This window comes from Dipodomys spectabilis, unplaced genomic scaffold, assembly GCF_019054845.1.
Source record: "Dipodomys spectabilis isolate Male_0828 unplaced genomic scaffold, ASM1905484v1 ptg000039l, whole genome shotgun sequence".
Taxonomy (NCBI): domain Eukaryota; kingdom Metazoa; phylum Chordata; class Mammalia; order Rodentia; family Heteromyidae; genus Dipodomys; species Dipodomys spectabilis.
Window position 1 is genome coordinate 3,947,707 of NW_024870716.1, and position 12,710 is coordinate 3,960,416.

Below are 12,710 nucleotides of genomic sequence, written 5' to 3' on the forward strand. Positions count from 1 at the left end.
CAGTGCCACTTGCGATTTTCTGGTGATTAATTGGAGATAAGAGTCTCACAGGCCGAATGCTGGTGGCTCATGCCTATAATCCTAGCTACTCAGGAGGCTGAGATCTGAGGATCCAGGTTCAAAGCCAGCCCTGGCAGGAAAGACCATGAGACTCCTCATGGACTTTCCTGCCCTCGCTGGCTTTGAACGGCCATCCTCAGATCTCAGCCTCCTGACTAGCTAGGATTACAGGTGTGAGCCTCCTCCACTCGGCTTGCTTTATAGTTTTTATTGTAGAGATTTTTCACTTCTTTAACTCAGTTTTTTCCTAGGCATTTAATTTTTCTTCAGGCTATTGTAAATGGAATTGTTTTCTCGATTACTTTCTTAGTCTATTTATTATTAGTATGTAGAAAAATCTACTGAGTTTTAAGTGTTAGTTTTTTTCCTCCTGTCACTTTGCCAAAAGTGTTAATCAGATCTAAGAATTGTTTGGTGTAGTTTTTAGGGTACTTTAATTATAGGATCATATCATCTACAAATATGGATAATTTAACTTCTTCCTTTCCTGTTTGTATCCATTTTCTTTCTTTCCCTTCTTTCTTTCTTTTATTTTTTATCTTATTGCTTTGATTATGAATTCAAGGATTATATTGAATAAGAGTAGAAAGAAGAGACACACTTGGCTTGTCCCAGCCTTAGAAGAAGTCAGGGCAATGCTGGGTATAGGGTCATCATGTATAATTTTAACTATGTTGAGGTATGTTTCTTCTCTTTTCTTCATGCTGTTATTCTGAAGGGATGTTGGATTTTGTTTTGTTTTATGCCAGTTTGTGCTCAAACTCAGGGCCTGGGCACTTGGCTTTTTTGCTCAGTGCTGATGCTCTACCACTTGAGCTATATGTCCATTTCCAGCTTTTTGCTGAGTAATTGGAAATAAGAGTCTAAGGGAATTTTCTACCTGGTTTGTCTTCAAACCTTGATCCTCAGATCTCAGCTTCCTCACTAGCTAGGATTACAGATGTGAGTTATTAGAATGTAGTTGGGGATACTGAATTTTCTCAAAAGCTTTTTCTGTATCAGATGGGATAATTGTGCAATTTTTTTAAAAAGAAAAATTCCTGATTCTATTTATGTGATGAATTATGATAATGGATGTGCATATATTGAGCCATGCTTGTATTCCTGGAATGAAACTAAGTTGATCATAGTGTATAATCTTTTGAATATCTTGTTGGGTTCAGTTTATTAATTCTTTTGGTGGTGGTGGTAGGGTTTTTGTTTTAGAAATTTTGTGTCTGTGTTAATCAGGGAAATTGGCCTGCTTGCTTGCTTGCTTGCTTCCTCCTTCCTTCCTTTCTTTCTTTCTCTCTTCCTTTCTTTCTCTCTTTCTTTCTTTCTCTCTTTCTTCTTTCTCTCTTTCTTTCTTTCTCTCTCTCTCTTTCTTTCTTTCTTTCTCTTTTTCTGGTCCTGGGGCTTGAACTCAGGGCCTGGGCACTGGTCCTGGCCTTTTTTGTGAGCAAGGCTAGCACTCTACCATTTGAGCCACAGCACTACTTCTGGCTTTTTCTAAGTGGTTTTACTGGAGATAAGAGTCTCACAGACTTTCCTGGCCAGGCTGCCTTTGAACGGTGATCCTCAGATCTCTGCCTCCTGAGTAGCTAGGATACAGGCATCAGTTACCAGTCCCTAGCTCTTTTTTTTTGTTTTGTATTGTTTTCATGTACCTCTCTCCAGTTTTTGTATCGGGGTAATACTGGTTTTATTAAATGAGTTTGGCAGTATTTTCTCCCTCTCTGTTCGTCGGAATAGCATGAGGAACGCTGGTATAAGTTCTTTAAAGGTCTGGTAGAAAACAGCACTGGATCCATCTGGTTTCTTTGTTGAAGACCACTGCTGCTTCAGTTTCAATGTAATGAAATGCTGTCTATTAAAGTAGTTTCCATCCTCTTGATTTAATTTAGTAAGTATCCAAATGTATATATCTAAGCAAGTGACTATGCCTGTAATCCTAGCAATTTAGGGGGCTGAGATCTGAAGATCACATTTTGAAGCCAACCCAGGTAAGTCTGTGAAGCTCTTATCTCCACTTAACCACCAAAAATAAAAAGCAACCAGACCACTTCTAGGCATCTACCCTGAACAACAGGAACCAATATACAAGGACACGTGCACCTCCATGTTTATTGCAGCACTGTTCACAATAGCTAGGATATGGAAACAACCCAGATGCCCCACCACAGATGAATGGATCCAAAAATTGTGGTATCTATACACAATGGAATATTATGCAGCCATTAGAAATGACAAAATAATGGCATTTGCAGGAAATGGATGGAGCTAGAAGGAATCATGTTGAGCGAGGTTAGCCAAGAACGAAGAGACAAACGGCACATGGTCTCCCTGATAAGTGGATGCTAAATCCAAAATGTTAGATGATATGACAAAACTAACAGGACTTAAGAAACAAAGAACTCCCACTCATCTGGTTGAACCACTACTAAATATCCCCATGCTGCTGATCACATATATGGTATATAACATGTGAACATCGTTACATGTTACAGACTGTGATAGACAATTTGCTCCAGGAAAGTTAGAATGAACTTGTGACTTTAAATGAGCATCATTATTCCACAATACTGTGAAATTCCGGAAATTATGTAATCACTTAATCACAATCAAAAAAAAAAAAAAAAAGAACCTCGGGGAAGGGAGGGAGAGAGGGGATGGTAGGGGGAAAACAATGGAGGGGGTAACAATGTTCAAGAGGAAGTGTACTCATTACCTCACTCATGTAACTGTAACCCTCTGTATAGTATCTTTACAATAAAAAAAAAAAAAAAAAGCAACCAGAAGTAAAGCTGTGGTTCAAGTAGTAGAATATCAGGCTGGGAAGGTGGCTCAGTGGTAGAGTGCTTGCCTTGCATGCATGAGGCCCTGGGTTTGATTCCTTAGCGCCACATAAGCAGGAAAAAAAGCCAGAAGTGGCGCTGTGGCTCAAGTGGTAGAGTGCTAGCCTTGAGCTGAAGAGCTGAGGGACAGCGCCCAGGCCCAGAGTTCAGGGCCCTGACCGGACCAAAAAAAAAAAAAAAAGTAGTAGAATATCACCCTTGAGAGAAAAAGCTAAGGGAGAGTACCCAAGCGTTGAGTTCAAGTCCTAGTACCAGCATGAACACACACACACACACACACACACACACAGGCATAAAACAAAACATTTAGTTATATGTATTCATTAGAACTTGATTATATGCAAACTAACACTTTAGAAGTATTGCTCTTTCCCCACCTTTAGTTTGACAATTCCTGAAATAATTTAGAGTTCTTTCTTTTGAACCAGTGTTTGCTGCTATCACTAGCAATTTTATTCTACCTCATAGACATTTGAAGAATCTTAGAAAGTGGATTTTAAAATTTATTAGATAAATGTTCATGGTATTCTTTAGGTTTGTTATGACTTCTTACAGTGATTTGTGTGTGTGCGGACGCATGCATGCACGCGCAACTCGTGCACACCTGTACACGCACTGGTCCTGGGGTTCGAACTCACTTGAGCCACAGTTCCACTTCTGGCTTTTTGGTGATCAATTTGAGATGAGTTTCACAAACTTTCCTGCTCAGGCTGGCTTTGAATGGCAATCCTCGATCTCAGCCTCCTGAATAGCTTTGATTACAGGTATAAGCCACCAGCACCCAGCAAGAGTGACTTTTTAAAAAAAAGATTTCAATCACAAGGCAGCTTTCCAAAAACAATCTATGTTAAACTTTATGCATCTATCTTTTAAGGCAAATTCTAGCTAGGTGTGGTGATGCATGCCTAGAGTTCCAGTATGAGGCATGAAGATCTTGAGTTCAAGGCCACCTTCAGCTTCTTAGTGAGACTCTGTCTCAAAAGAATTTTTTTCAATCACTACTTTCACAATAAGCATCCCAAAGTAGTATCAGTTGAAATGTAGTCATTTTAGGTAAAAGCCTTTATTTTTTATTGTTACTATAAAGGTAATATACAGAGGGATTACAGTTACATACGTCAGGTAAAGAGTACATTTCTTTTTGCACAATGTCACCCTTTCCCTTATGCTCTTTCCTAGTTAGGAAAGATATCTTTATAAAACTATTATGTTGTTTAAAATTTCAGTAGCTAAAACATTGCCTTACAATGTCTTATAATGAGGGGCTTGGAGTTGCGGAATACAAAGCAATTTCTGTTATAATTTTGGGAAAATAACACACCTTCCATTTTAGCCTAGTTCCTATTTTCTTTTAAGAAGATAATACCCACCCCCACCTCACTGGGCTGTAAATGAAATTTTTTTTGGGGGGGGTCCGGTCGTGGGGCCTGAACTCTGGGCCTGGGCGCTGTCCCTCAGCTCTTCAGCTCAAGGCTAGGGCTCTACCACTTGAGCCACAGCGCCACTTCTGGCTTTTTTTTTTTGCTTATGTGGTGCTGAGGAATCGAACCCAGGGCCTCATGCATGCAAGGCAAGCACTCTACCACTGAGCCACCTTCCCAGCCCCTGTAAGATCAACTGAGGTAATTTAATAAGGTATATAGGAGAGTGTTTGGTCTACTATAAGGGCGTCCTGAGGTTAATCATTAGTGTTAATAGCCACTGTCCCAAGTGACACCGTGTGGCATGCATTCCTTCCCATTGCCATAGTAAGTGGGAAATAAGGTAATATGGGCTGGGGACTCTTCTCCTCTCTCCAGATGTGGATTAGAGGCAAGGCTTATTTTGTCTATCCAGTCTTCTCAAAGCTATCAGAGGATTTCACTGGGGCCCACAATGTCTTACTAACTTGTCTGCCAGTTGCTTCTGTCTGTCCATCTGTCTGTCTGGAAACTACAAATACTTTCTTATTGATCTGGTCTCAGCAAAGCATCCATAGTTCTAAATCACAGCTTGCTTGTAGGAAGCCTGGATTTTTGCACATAACCCAAGATCAGAACCCTAAATGTGACCCCAAGGAAAGAGTCTTACCTCTTTCTGATGTTGTACAAACTGCTTCCTTTTTCCTCAGCCCTATTAGAAGGCTAAATAACCATGTCTTCAAAAGGTATCTTTGCACCCTTTTGGGATCCTCTCTTAAGAATATCTTCCTGGGGCTGGGAAGGTGTCTCAGTGGTAAAGCGCTTGCCTTGCATGCTTGAGGCCCTGGGTTCGATTCCTCAGCACCACATAAGCAAAAGAAAAAAAAAGCTGGAAGTGGCACTGTGGCTCAAGTGGTAGAGCACTAGCCTTGAGCTGAAGAGCTGAGGGACAGCACCCAGGCTCAGAGTTCAGGCCATGATCGGACCCAAAATAAAACAACAAACAAACAAAAAGAATATCTTCCTTTGGTCTCACAGTATGTGAATGCTTACAGACCTCTATAATTTATCATGTCCAAGCATATTTTTTTTTTTTTACCATCCACTGTGTTTACTTGTAGATTTATAGGCACATTCTAGCTACCATAAATGAGGAAAACCATGCAACCTAAGTTTCTTTGAGTCTGACTTACTTGGCTTAATATATTTTTTCCAAGTCTTCCTATATCCTTACAAGTGGTACAATATCATTCCATGTTTTCTTGATTCATTTGACCACTGAAGGGCATCTGGGTTGATTCCATATTTTGGCTATGGCAAACAGTGCTGCAACGAACATGGTTGTACTGGTAGCTTTAGTGTGGCCTGGTTTGTGTTCTATTGGGCAATAGCTATGTGCACCTGATCATATAAAGTAATATTTATCAAAATGAACTCTAGGAAATGGAAACAAGAGATTTTTTTTTCCTTTTTGTTGCTGTTTTTGTTTTCTTCTCCTTTTGTCTTATTCGTTTATTTAACTATCTTTTGGAGATTAAAGGGGACACAGAAATGTTGGTACAAAGAGTGAAAAAATACAGCAGTGGTATTCACTAGACACTATGTAGAAAATGAACTATACAACTTGTGGACGTGAGGGACAGGGTGACATTGTCCAAAAAGAAATATACACTTTACCTGACTTATGTAACTATAACCTGTCTGTATATCACCTTTACAGTAACAATAAAAATGCAACAACAAAAAAAAAACAACCCAGGTGCCAGTGGCTCATGCCTGTAATCCTAGCTACTCAGGACGCTGAGATCTGAGGATCATGGTTCAAAGCCAGTCCAGGCAAGGACTGTCCGTGAGACTCTTACCTCCAATAAACCACTAGAAAACCAGTAGTGCTGTGGCTCAAGTGGTAGAATGCTTGCCTTGAGCTGAAGAGCTGAGGGACAGCGCCCAAGCCTAGAGTTCAAGCCCCATGACCGACCAAAAAAAATGCAAATAAAAGAGTTACCTTTGTTAATACTTTTTTGAAACACAGGTGAAGAACAACCCACAAATGTCCACGACAACATTCACAAAGCCATTATTTTAGCTTTGTAACAAGGAGGGAGACTCTCCACATTGCCCTGTTGGTCTCCCTATTTTTATCTGGGAATTTTGAGAAAAACAAAAAAAAACAAAAAACGTGTCCAACAACAAGAATAACAGCCAAGTTGGAATTTTCTTCATGACTGTCATACTTTTCATTTACAAATTTAAATGTCAATCTGAGAGCAACCTGTATTGCCATGTGAATCAAACAAATGTGATGACTAGGGCGAATCGGGAGAACCTGACAATGTGATTTCTTGTCACATTAAAGAAAGTACTCTGCCTTATGTTCATAGAAGGAAGGATATTTTAAGGCAAGTTGGCTCATGTTCCGAAAACTTTTCCCTATCAGAATGGATTTTGACTTTGACGTAGACAGCCGGCAGACAGATGTGGATCGAGTAGCATCTGCAGCGAATGATAGCTAATTTTTCCACAACCAGGAAAGATATAAATATAGTAGTGCTTTTCATTTTAAAGTGTCATTTACATCAAACAGAAATGTGATATATTAGGGGAAAAAAGTCACAGTCTATAAATAGTATTACCCTGGCATCTGCCTCTTCAGTTGAGCAAGGGCAGGGAGATTCCTCTCCGCGTGTGAGCTTGAATCCAAGGATCGATGCAACATATAAACATTTGGCTATCTTGAAGGCAAAATTTCATTCATTCTCTTTCTCAAACTTGGTTTTCTTTCTAGATTTCCTGTCTTTGTCAAAACCACTGTTTTCCAATGCGTTGAAAGGAATGAAAAAATAAAACCCCTCAGGAAACACCCTAGATAGACCTCTCTCTTCCTCACTCCTATCCTTCATCTGTCTCTTGTATATAACAGTGTTTTCTGGGCCCATCCCTAGTCTAAGGGACCGTCAGAGTCACGTGGCTTACCACAGTGATCTTGAATTTCACAATCCACCTAGGATTTGTCTTCTTACAGACACAAGAATGACTGTCATGCCAGGTGCGGGTGGCTCACACCCATCATCCTAGCTACTCAGGAGGCTGAGATCTGAGGATGGAGGTTTGAAGTCAGCCCAGGCAGTGAAGTCTATGAGACTCTTTATGCCCAATTAACTACCAAAAAACAGGAAATGGCTCCATGGCTTAAAGTGGTAGAGCATTAGCTGTAAAAGCTCAGGGGCAGCACCCAGGCCCTGAATTCAAACTCCAAGACTGGCACCCACACACAGAAGAGAATGATTGTCATGAAGGAAGAAGATTTCACTCATGGTTACCTAGAAACTGGAGCATAGTGTCATAGAGGGAGACACATGGAGGAAGGAGCAGGTTTGGTTAGGAGCCAGAGGGGGTGGGGAACATGTGGCCAAGAGACTTTTATTGTGGTTTCCATGGGAAGGAATGAGCAAGGGTAGTTTGGAAAATTCTGGCAGACTCTGGAAGATGTAGGCTATCCCTAATAGCTGCTCCTGGGAGATCAGTGCAAATGGCTTATGGTCAAACAGATTAAAGAAGGTGGGTTTTTGTTGTTGTTTATTTTTTTTTGGTACTAGGGAATATATACTAGGGCCTTGTACATGCTAGACAAGCACTAGACCCCTGAGCCATAATATCCCAGCCTTTTATTATGAGATGAGGTCTTACTGCTACCTTTGCCCAGCTTGAACTCAGTCTTCTTGCCTCTGCTCTCCAGTGGCTGGAATTATAGGTAGGAACCACCACAGTCACCTATGGGGTTTGGATTGGTTAGCTTGTCTATGTAAACCAGGCATTGACTGGAAATGACCTAATTGGTTAATACGGAGAAAGCAGAAATGCCTCCAAAGAGTAAAACATCAGAAACACATAGCGAATGCACCTTGTTACCAGTCTTCTCAGGCCCACTTCCACCACCAAGTGAAAGATCCTTAAAAATGATCACTCTCAGTTCCCTGTCCTTATGTTACTTTCTAGTGCTCTCTTTCAAGAAGGCCTTGAATGACTTGCTTCCTACCTACCAACTGTGTCTCATCTTGTATCTCATGTCTTTATGAAGCCCAGTCATGCTTGCTTGCTTTCAGTCCTCTCTGTGTGTGTGTGTGTGTGTGTGTGTGTGTGTCTGTCTGTCTGTCTGTCTCTGTCTCTCTGTGCATGTACACATGCTGTACCTGAGACTTGACTCATAGCCTGAGCACCACCGTCCCTGAGCTTTTTTGCTCAAGGCTAGAGCTCCACCACTTGAACCACATCTCTACTTTCAGATTTTGGTAGTTTATTGGAGATAAGAGTCTCAGAGACTTTCCTGCCCGGGCTGGCGTTGAACTGTGATCCTCAGATCTCAGCCTCCTGAGTAGCTAGGATTACAGGAGTGAGCCAATAGCACCTGGCTTTGCATTTAGTTCTTAAAAGGTGCCATTTTCTCTCCCTGGCCCTTTATATTCCTCTCCCTTCCCCTCCCCTTCCTCTCCCCCTCCTCCAACCTTCCTCCCCTCCCCTCTCCTCTCCTCCCTTCTCTCCCCCCCTCCACAGTCCTCCCCCACCTTCACGCTCTCTCCTCTCTACCCACCTGGAATATTCTTTCTCACTCCTTTTTTGCCTTGTGGTTGTCCCTCAGCCACTCTGGAGCTATCATCTTAAACACCCCTTCCTCAAGGAAGCCTCTCTCTTCTCCAGATCAGATCCTGAGTTGGATCCGGTTAGATACGCTCCTGAAGTGCATTACGATTGTCCCTTAGTGAACGTACTTAGCAAAGCTCCCAAGCGCATGCTTATTTCTGTGACTGGTTTCTGCTGCTGGGAGCGCACAGAGGGGGCACTGGGTCCATCTGACTCACAGTGTGACTCTGACTCCTAGCAGCAGTGCCTCAGTCACTATGTGTTAAATGAGTGAATCAGCACCAGGCTTTTGGGTATGCCAGTATTAGAGCTTGAACTCAGGGCCTTGGCGCTGTCTCTTAGCTTTTTCAGTCAAAGCTAGCAATCTATCACGTCCATCTCTGGCTTTCTGGCAGTTAATTGGAGATAAGAAGCTCATGGATTTTCCTGCCCAGGCTAGTTTTGGACCATGATCCTCAGATCTCAGCCTCCTGAGTAGGTGGGATTATAGAAGTGAATCACCAGTGTTTGGCTTTGACGCCATACTTGATTTAGGATATGGATGATGTTTTCAATGGAAAGACTTTGTTGGAAAAATAGCAATGGCTTTTCTGAGTTTGCTTTTTATAGGAGCAGTGTTTATTTTATTTTATTTTGTCAATCATGGGGCTTGAACTCTGGTCCTGGGAGCTGTCCCTCAGCTCTTCAGCTCAAGGCAAGTGCTCCACCACTTGAGCCACAGTGCCACTTCTCTGAGTTTGCTTTTTAAATGAATGCACTCACTCGGTTGATGAAGGCTCATTGGAGGCAATGAGAGCCATACTGAGCTGTCTCTCCTGTGGGTAGCGCCTGTCAAGCCAATGAAACATCTGCTATGAGTTGGAATGTGAAGGAAATAGATTTTGAAATCCCATACACGGATGAAACTTTGGTTTTTTCTCATAAGGATTATCTAAAAAATTTCTCTGAGTGGCCAGTGGCAGAGGAAAGGTAGTCTGTATGAAGATGGTTTCAGATTGGGCATCGAGGAGGGAATTTTGATTGGTGTTGCTCTTCACACTTTATAAGACTTTAATTACAAAGAGATGACATGGCATTAATCTTTTCCAGATGTTTATTAATAGGAGAGGATCCTAAAACAAAATGCACAAGCAAGCATCTGTAGACTAGAGTCTTTCAAGAGTACCCAGAGACTTGAGCTCTGGGTACTCTTTCTAGAGGAACCAGATACCTCTCTGTGTGTGTGTGTGTGTGTGTGTGTGTGTGTGTGTGTGTGTGTGTGTGTGTGTGTGTGTGTGTGTGTGTGTGTGTACACGTGCACACAGACTTTCTCTCTTAGGCTGGCTTCAAACTGTGATCCTCAGATCTCAGCCTCTTGAGTGATCAGGCTTCCAGGCATGAGTTCCCAGTGCCCAGCAATTTCAAAGTTTTAAAGAAGATAGAGGATGTGAAATGACTTAATGCAACTAAAGCAGAGAATCCCTTGTGAAGAAACCCCAATGAGCCTAATGGAAGATGTCACAGTTCTTTGTTTTATATCATTTCTGAAATCTCAATGATTTTCTTTAAAAAAAACTTTAAAAAAAATACAACTCTCCACCTCTGGCTGCTCACTTTCAGTCTCTAGGGTCCATTTCCCTCTGAGGTCAGAGGGAACAATATAAAAATTTGATCGGATGAAGCAGAGAATTTTAAGTAATTAAGTTGGACATTACAGCTGGATGGTCATGGTGGCTGTGGTCTGTCATTCATCTGTACGATAGTTCTGTTGTTTACCCTGAGAAGGACATAAAGGTTAATAGTTTCAACACATAAAATTAACAGATTACCCATGAACAGCCATATCTTTTATTAAAAATATGGGACAGTGTGAGTCCTGGGCCCTTACACAGGGGATGTTCCCCCGTATACTGGGGTCCTACATAGTCTTTGTCATTTTTTTTTTTTTGTCGTGGGCCTTGAACTCTGGGCCAGGGTGCTGTCCCTGAGCTCTATACCTCAAGGTGAGTGCTCTACCACTTGAGCCACAGCTCCACTTTCAGTTTTCTGATAGTTAATTGGAGATAAGAGTCTCACAGACTTCTCTGCCCAGGATGGCTTTGAACTGTGATCATCAGATCTCAGCCTCCTGAACAGCTATGATTACAGACATGAGCCACCAGCACTAGGCTATTGTCACATTTTTTTACATCATCCCCTTGGCCCCATAGGCATTTGACTTTGTGACTCCTAAAACATAAGATACACATACTTGCATGAATTGTTCATTTGCTACAAGTATAAAGAGAGCCTTGTTAATTGCCTCATTCATATAAAGTGCTTCCAAAATCCACTGATACACTATATATGATGTTGGTATATGTGGAGGGGAAGGGAAAAAACAAATTGTTAAAACAGGGAAACAGGAGGACCCATTGCAACAATGAGATGTACAAGTCGTTATGTCGAAAAACAAACTTTTCAACTTTGGTGGGGGGAGACGAAGGGATGGGAAGGGGAAACAAAGCAGGAGGCTACAATGCTTGATAAGAAATGTGCTCAATGGGGCTGGGAAGGTGGCTCAGTGGTAGAGCGCTTGCCTTGCATGCCTGAGGCCCTGGGTTCGCACCACATAAGCAAAAAGAAAAAAGCCAGAAGTGGCGCTGTGGCTCAAGTGGTAGAGCGCTAGCCTTGAGCTGAAGAGCTGAGGGACAGCGCCCAGGCCCAGAGTTCAGGCCCCACGACCAGACTCCCCCACCCCCCCCAAAAAAAGAAATGTACTCATTATCTTGCCCATGTAATTGTAACCCCTCTGTACAGTATTTTCACAATAAAAAAATATTTTTAAAAAATCCACTGATACACAGTAAGTATGGAGGCATGATATAGCTCCGCAGGGAAGGATTAGATGCAGTGGGTTTTTTGTTTTGTTTTTGTTTTTTGTAGGTCATTGGACCTCAACTTTGGTCCTGGGCACTGTCCCTCAGCTCTTCAGCTCAAGGCTAGCGCTCTACCACTTGAGCTATAGCACCACTTCCAGCTTTTTCTGCTTATGTGGTGCTCAGGAATCAAACTCAGGGCCTCATGCATGAGAGGCAAGAACTCTACCACTGAGCCACCTTCTCAGCCCTGTAGATGCAGTTTTTTGTATGTTTATGTTCCCTTAAGGATTTCTACAAAAGAGAAAACTTATTTCAAAAATTAAAAAAAAAAAATTGCCCGATGCCAGTGGCTCACACCTGTAATCCTAGCTACTCAGGAGGCTAAGACCTGAGGATCAAGGTCAAGGTTCAAAGCCAGCCCTTGAAGGCAAGTTCATGAAACTTTGGTCTCCAATTTATCAGCAAAAAGCCACAAGTGGAGCTATGGCTCAAGTGGTAGAGTACCAGCCTTGAGCACAAAAGATAAGGGACAAATCTAGGCCCTGTGTTCAAGCTCCAGTACTCCTACAAAAATAGAATAAAATAAAAAATAAAATGGAACTATATCCATCTAGGTTAGGAAATTCAAGATCAAGGTGTTGGCAGTAGCTTAGGCCTTCTTGCTCCATCATGTGGCAGAAGATGGATAGGCCAGTTTTGCCAGTACTTTTTATAACAGTACCAATCCATTTTTATTTTATTTTTTTGCCAGTCCTGGGACTTAAACTCAGGGCCTGGGCACTGTCCCTGAGCTTCTTTTGCTTAAGTCTGACACTCTACCACTTGAGCCACAGTGCCAGTTCTGGCCTTTTCTATATATGTGGTACTGAGGAATCAAACCCAGGGTTTCATGCATGCAAGACAAGCACTCTACCACTGAGCCACATTCCCAGCCCAGT